At 35.8% G+C, this 6,854-nt stretch overlaps 1 pseudogene; it reads left to right on the top strand.

The window, feature by feature from the left end:
- Positions 1-1,818, top strand: part of LOC138142426 (ornithine decarboxylase-like) — a 4,816-nt pseudogene extending 2,998 nt beyond the window's left edge.
- Positions 1,819-6,854: the final 5,036 nt, after the last annotated feature.

Genomic DNA, 6,854 nt, shown 5'->3' with positions numbered 1-6,854 from the left:
TTAGCCTAGGGGCAGGGAAGATCTTTAAAATTTACATTCTTATTACAGTCACTTATCAAAATTGAACTTTTAACATTCCTACATAGAAAAACGATAATTCTAACTAATGAAACATTTCTCAGTATGAAAATAGTTGAAATGAATAGAAATAAATATATGTCTATATTGGGGTGTATAAAGGTATATGAATACATATGTGAATGTGTGTGTATATGTTTACAGATATACATAGATAGAGGGCACAGGACCAATTTAATAGTAAGGGATGATGCTTAAAAAGTGAAATTAAGAGGTGAGAGAGGAATATAATGAGATGGAGAGAGACAGAATATGGTAAATCATCTCCTATAAAAGAGGCAAGGGAAAAGGGTTACAATGGATGGGAAGAATAGGAAGTCAAAAGGGAGTGAGTCAAACTTATTCTCATTCAATTTGGCTCAGGGAGGGAATGAAATATACACTAAATAGGGTATCTCACCCTACAGGAGAGTAAGGGGGAAGGGGATGAGAGGGGAGATGATGAAAGGGAGGGCAGGCTGGGGGAGAGGGAATTTGGAAGCACTCACTTTTGAAAAGGGATGGGATCAAAGTAGAGAGTAGAACAAGTGGGAGGTGGGATAGGAGGGAGGGAAATATAGTCAATCTTTTACAATTTATCTATAATTTTAATGTTTTGCATTAGTTACACATGTACAACCTATAATGAACTTCTTATTTTCCCATTGAAGGGGGTATGGGAGAAGATATGGGAGAGAGCAGATTGGAGAAGGGGATATCCTATGGGATTGCTATTTTGGGGTGGTGGGTAGGGGAAAAACGGGGAGAAAATTTGCAACTGAAAATCTGGTGGAAATTAGTGATGTAAATCAGAAGTTAATAAAGAATTTGAAAAATGAAAAAAAATAATCTTGTGTAATCCAGCATTTGATTTTAATTTTCCTTCTGTCTCTGGAGTGAAAATTATAGCTGAATCAGGCAGAAATTATGTTGGTACAGTTTTCACACTTCCAGTAAATATCATTGCCAAAAAAATTATATTAAAAGAAGAGACAGGTCCTAATGATAATGAGGCAAATGACCAAATCTTTATGCACTAAATTATGGAGTATATGGATCATTTAATTCAATTCTCTTTGATAACGTGCATGTTAAACCTATTCTGCATAAGAGACCTAAACCAGATAAGAAGTAATAATCTTCTAGTACATGGGGACTAACATGTGATGGCCTTGATTAAATTACTGAATGTAGTGATTTACCAAAAATATATGTGGGAGATTTGATGCTGTTTGAAAAACAGACTTTTGTTCTATTGCTGCTTCTACTTTCAATGAATTCCATAATCTTGCTATCTATTATGTGATGTCTGGGTCTGCATGGAAATGTGTGCAACAAATCAAGAAGTGAGGTTTTCCAGCAGAAGTAGAGGATAAGGATATCAACACTTTGCCACTATATTGTACTTAGGGAAGAGGAATGGACCATTACTCAGCAACTTGTCCTTCAGCTAATATTAGTGTATAGATCTTGTTTGAAGCCATTAATTGAAAGTTTACATAGATTGGAACTTTTCTGGGGAACCATTAGCTATATTCCTGCTTGAGGTTTTTTTTTTTCAATATGTTTTAAGAATAGAGTTGGCACAAATGAAGCAATATGGAAGTCTAAGATGTAGAGTTATGCTTATCTCTGTTCCTAGGCAAACTATTTAAATATTTGCTTTTCAAATATACTTCTCAAGATTGTCCCTCAGCAGCTAAGCAAGCATTTATAGATTGTACAGTGGTGGAATGAGATTGAGCTTAGTCTTGTGACCTGTTTTACAATAAAAGTACATTAGGGGTGGAACCAAGATGGTGATAAAGAAGCAGGAAAACTCTGTGTGCTCCCCCTATAACCACCTCTAATACCTATAAGAATGACTCTAAACAAACTTTAGGGCTACAAAACCTACATGGTGATGGAGAGAAACAAATCCCCTGCTGAAGACAGCCTGTCAGGCCAGCAGGAAGGGTACATCACATGCTGGGAGCTGAGCCCAAACCTGAATGGGCCCACAGTTTTAGCCTCAGGGTGGCCCAACCAGACCCCGCTGGAGGGACTTTTAGAGAATAGATCACCAACATTTGTGTGATTTCCAGAATTATCAACCCATAAATGCCAAAGACAAAGTCAGTGGTCAGTGTAGACTTTCAGAAAAGGGAGTCCGGGATTGCAGTCAACTCTCTGATCCCAGAAGGAGAAGCAGCTAAGGCATGGAAGTCACAGGCAAATGGTTGATTTAGAGTTCCTGGCCTGAAGATTGTAGGGGGACCAAGCAACCATTCTGAGGGGTAATCACTCTTGCTTTAACCTGCTTGTATCTAGATTGCCGTACAGGGTGGAGGTCCTGGCATGTGTGACTAGTGAGCCAGAGTATGTAGAGGCTTCAGAGAGGGCAGCCAACTAACAGCTCTGGCAGCTGTGAAAACCCCAGTGATTTGGGACAAAGCTCTCCTCTCTGGAAGCAGAGTTCTACTGTGGCAAAAACTCAAAAGTCAAGTAATTGAGTGGCATCATGAGCAAGCAAAGGAAGCAAAGCAAGCACAACAATCAAATTTTGTACTGCTTTGTTGATCAAAGCATGGAACAGGAGGAAGACAACGAAGTCACAACTCCTGCACCAAAAGCTTCCAAGAAATATATGAACTGTTTACAAACTGTAGAGGAGCTTAAGAAGGATTTTGAAAACCAAATAAGAGAAATGGAGGAACAATTGGGAAGAGAAATGAGAAGGATGTGAGAAAATCATGAAAAGCAAATCAACAACTTGACTGAGGAAAATAACTCTTTACAAAACAAAGTAACTCAAATGGTAAAAGAGGCTCAAAATACCAATGAGGAGAAGAATGTCTTAAAAATCTAAATTTACCTGATGGAAAAAAGAATCTCAAAAGCTCACTGAAGAGAATCATTCCTTCAGAATTAGATTGGAGCAAATGGAAGCTAATGATTTTTTGAGAAATCAAAATACTATTAAAGGGATCTAAACAAATGAAAAAAAATACAAAGCAATATCTCATTGGAAAAACCACTGACCTGGAAAATAGATCCAGGAGAGATAATTTAAAAATTATTGGACTACCTTAAAGCCATGATCAAAAAAAAAAAAAAAGAACCTAGAAATCATCCTTCAAGAAATTCTCAAGGAAATTCACCCCGATGTTTTTGAACCAGAGGTCAAAATAGAAGTTGAATGAATCCACTGATCACCTCTTGAAAAAGATCCCAAAAAGAAAACTCCTAGGAATAATATAGCCAAATCCTAGAGTTCCCAGATCAAGATGAAAATATTATAAGCAGCCAAGAAGAAACAATTTGAATATTGTAGAAACATAATCAGGATAACACAGGACCTGGCAGCTTCTACACTGAGGAATCAAAGGGCCTGCAGTATGATATTCCAGAGGACAAAGGAGCTGGGATTAAAACCACGAATCATCTACCCAGCAATACTGAGTATCATGTTTCAGGGGAATTTATGGTTATTCAATTAAATAGAGGACTTTCATGCATTCTTAATGAAAGAACCAGAGTTGAATAGACAATTTGACATTCAGATACAAGAAACAAGAGAAGCATGACAAGGTAAACAGAGAAGAGAAATCATAAGGAACTTATAAAAGTTGAACTATTTACATTCCTACATGGAAAAACAATAATTGTAACTTATGAAACTTTTGTCAGTATGAGAATAGTTGAAGGCAATATAAATGTATACACACACATACAGTTTATATAGGAAGGCATATGGGTGTATGAATACATATGTGAGTGTGTGTATATATGTATACAGGTATATATACATATGTATGTATGTATGTTTGTATAGAGAGGGCACAGGACCAATTAAATAGGAAGGTATGATACTTAAAAGGTGAATTTGAGAGGTGAGAAAGGAATATAATGAGAGGAGATGGGGAGAGACAGAATGGGGTAAATTATCTCTTATATAAGAGGCAAAAGGAAAGTGTTACAATGGAGGGGAAGAATAGAGGGGCAAAAGGGAATGGGTCAACCTTAATCTCATTGAATTTGGCTTAGGGAGGGAATGACATACACACTAAAAAGGGTACCCCACCCTACAGGAGAGTGGGAGGAAGGGGATGAGAAGGGGGATGATGTAGGGGAAGGGAGGTTGAGGGGGAAACCGTAGTAGAAGCACACACTTTGGAAAATGGACAGGGTCAAAACAGAGAATAGAACAAGTGGGGGCGGGATGGGATTTAGGGAAATATAGTCAGTCTTTCACAACATATCCACTATGGAAATGTTTTGCATAATGACCTATATTGAATTGCTTATCTTCCCAGTGAGCAAGGGTGACAGGGAGGCAGGGAGGTAATCTGAAATTCAAAGTTTTGGAATCAAATGTTAATATATACATACATATATTATATATATATATATATATATATATATATATATATATATATATATATTTGTGATTATTATTATTATTGCATGCAAATGGGAAGTTAGATGTACAGGCACTGAGGTATGAGGATCCATCTTGCCCTACTGGAAAGTCAGAGTGGATATGAGGAAGGATACAGGAGACAGCAGATTGGGGGAAAGGGTATACAGTGGGATCGCTGGTTTGGGGTGGTGGGTAGGTTAGGGATGGGGAGAAAATTTGTAACCCAATATCTTGTGGAAATGAATGATATAAACTAAAAAGAAACATAAAATTTAATTTAAAAAAGGATAAAAGAAAAGTATATTGAAATTTAAGAAAAAGAGAGATTACAAGGGATCCTTTATTGGCACTGGGTGTAGCTGGTGCTGATTGGCAACTCTATTGCCCATAAGTAGTTCTGGGTCACAAAGCAGAGAAGACTGCTTTTGATCAAGCACAAGGGAGCAGGAGTACTGATCCTTGTTAAAGGGCAAGGAAGAATGCTATTGCTTATTGCTACAGAGCATCAGAGGACCTTCCTGGATAAAGATCAGAGTGCATACCAGAAGAGCAGCAATCACCCTAATCCCAGAGTCACACAACCTTGGAAGCACCAAAAATGAACACAAAACTCATTCTAAAAAAAGCAGTATGAAAAAGACTGAAGCTTGAAGTCTCCAATTGCAAGGAAAAGAAAACTTTTTTTTTTTTTGTTTTTGGAGGGCAATTGGGGTTAAATGACTTGCCTGAAGTAACAAGGTTAGTTTTTGTGTGTGTGTGTTAAGTGTCTGAGGCTGGATTTGAATTCAGTTCCTCCTAACTTCAGGGATGCTGCTCTATTCATTGTGTCACCTAGCCACCTTGAAAGAAGACTTTTAACATAAATTTTAAATTGAAGATAAATTCTGGAAAGATAAGGAAAAAAAAAAAAACCTTGACCATAAAAATCTACTTGTGGTAGCAAGGAAGTCCAAGACATGAACCTAGGAAAAGAAACAATGTGAAAACATCTATAAGCAAGGCCTCAAAGAAAAAACCTAATAATAATTGAACCCTAGACCAGCAAGAATTTTTGGAATAAAGACATGAGTGGTAGAAGAAAATTAGGAAAAATACATGACAGTCATGCAAGAAAATTGTGTAATGACAACTTGGTAAAAGACACAAAAAATACTGAAGTGAAAAAACACATTAAAAAACAGTTTTGTCCTAATGGTAAAAGGCACATAAAAATTCACTGAAGAAAAGAAATACTTTAAAAGCAAAATAGGTGAAAAGGAAAAGACTATGTAACACTTCACTGAAGGAAAGAGCTCCTTACAAAGCAGAATTAGAAAAAAAAAAGAGGTACAAATGCTGACTGAATAAATTGATTTCTAAAAGATTGAATTGGTAAGTGGAAGATAATGATTCCTGTGGCATCAAGAAACAATAAAGCAGAATCAAAAGAATAAGAAAAAAGAAGAAAATATTAAATATTTCATTGCAGAAAGAACAAACATGGGAAATAGATTGAGGAGAGATAATTTAAAAATTGTTCAACTATCTGAAAGTAATTATTAAAGGATTAATGGTCTAGATAGCATTTTTTTCACTTAAGTAAATTTTGTTTCTTTTCTAATCACATGTAAATATAATTTTCAACATTCTCTTTTTAATATTTTTGAGTTCCAAATTTTTCTCCTTGTCTTCCTCCTCTCCCTTCTCACTAGAAGAGCAAGCAATCTGGTATAGGGTATATATGCACAATCATGTTAAATGTTATTTCCACATTAATCATGTTATGAAAGAAGAATCAGAACAAAAGGGACAAAAACAAAAGAAAGAAAATACAAGGGAAAAAAAGTTAAAATAGTTTTCATTGATCTGTGTTTAGACTCCATACTTCTTTCTTCTCTTTCATTATGCTGTGAAAAACTATGTCTATCATAGTAGATCTTCACACAATGCTGCTGTTATTGTGTACAATGTTCTTCTCATTCTTTTCACTTAGTATTCATTCATGTAAGTCTTTCCAAGTTTTTCTGAAGTCTCTCTGCTCATCATTTCTTAAATCACAATATTATTCCATTTCATTCATATGTCATAAATTGTTTAGTCATCACTCAATTGATGGGATTTCCTTTGATTTCTAACTCTTTGCCACCACAAAAAGAGCTGCTATAAATATTTTTTGTATATGGGGGGCATTTTCCTTTTTTTATGATCTCTTTGTGAAATAGACATAGTGGAGATTTTGCTAGACCAAAGGTTAGACACAATTTTATAGGTCATTGGGCATATTTAGATTGCTCTCAAGAATTCTTGTATCAGTTCACAACTCCATCAATGGCACATTAATATTCCAATTTTCCTATATCTTCTCAAATATTTATTATTTTCCTTATCTCTCATATTAGCCAATCTATAGGTGTGA

The sequence above is a fragment of the Petaurus breviceps genome, unplaced genomic scaffold (assembly GCF_028583685.1).
Source record: "Petaurus breviceps papuanus isolate PSGF00001 unplaced genomic scaffold, PetGlider_PUasm1.0 90579, whole genome shotgun sequence".
Lineage (NCBI taxonomy): Eukaryota > Metazoa > Chordata > Mammalia > Diprotodontia > Petauridae > Petaurus > Petaurus breviceps.
Note: the sequence above shows the minus strand (reverse complement) of the source record. Positions and strands in the feature narration are given on the sequence as shown.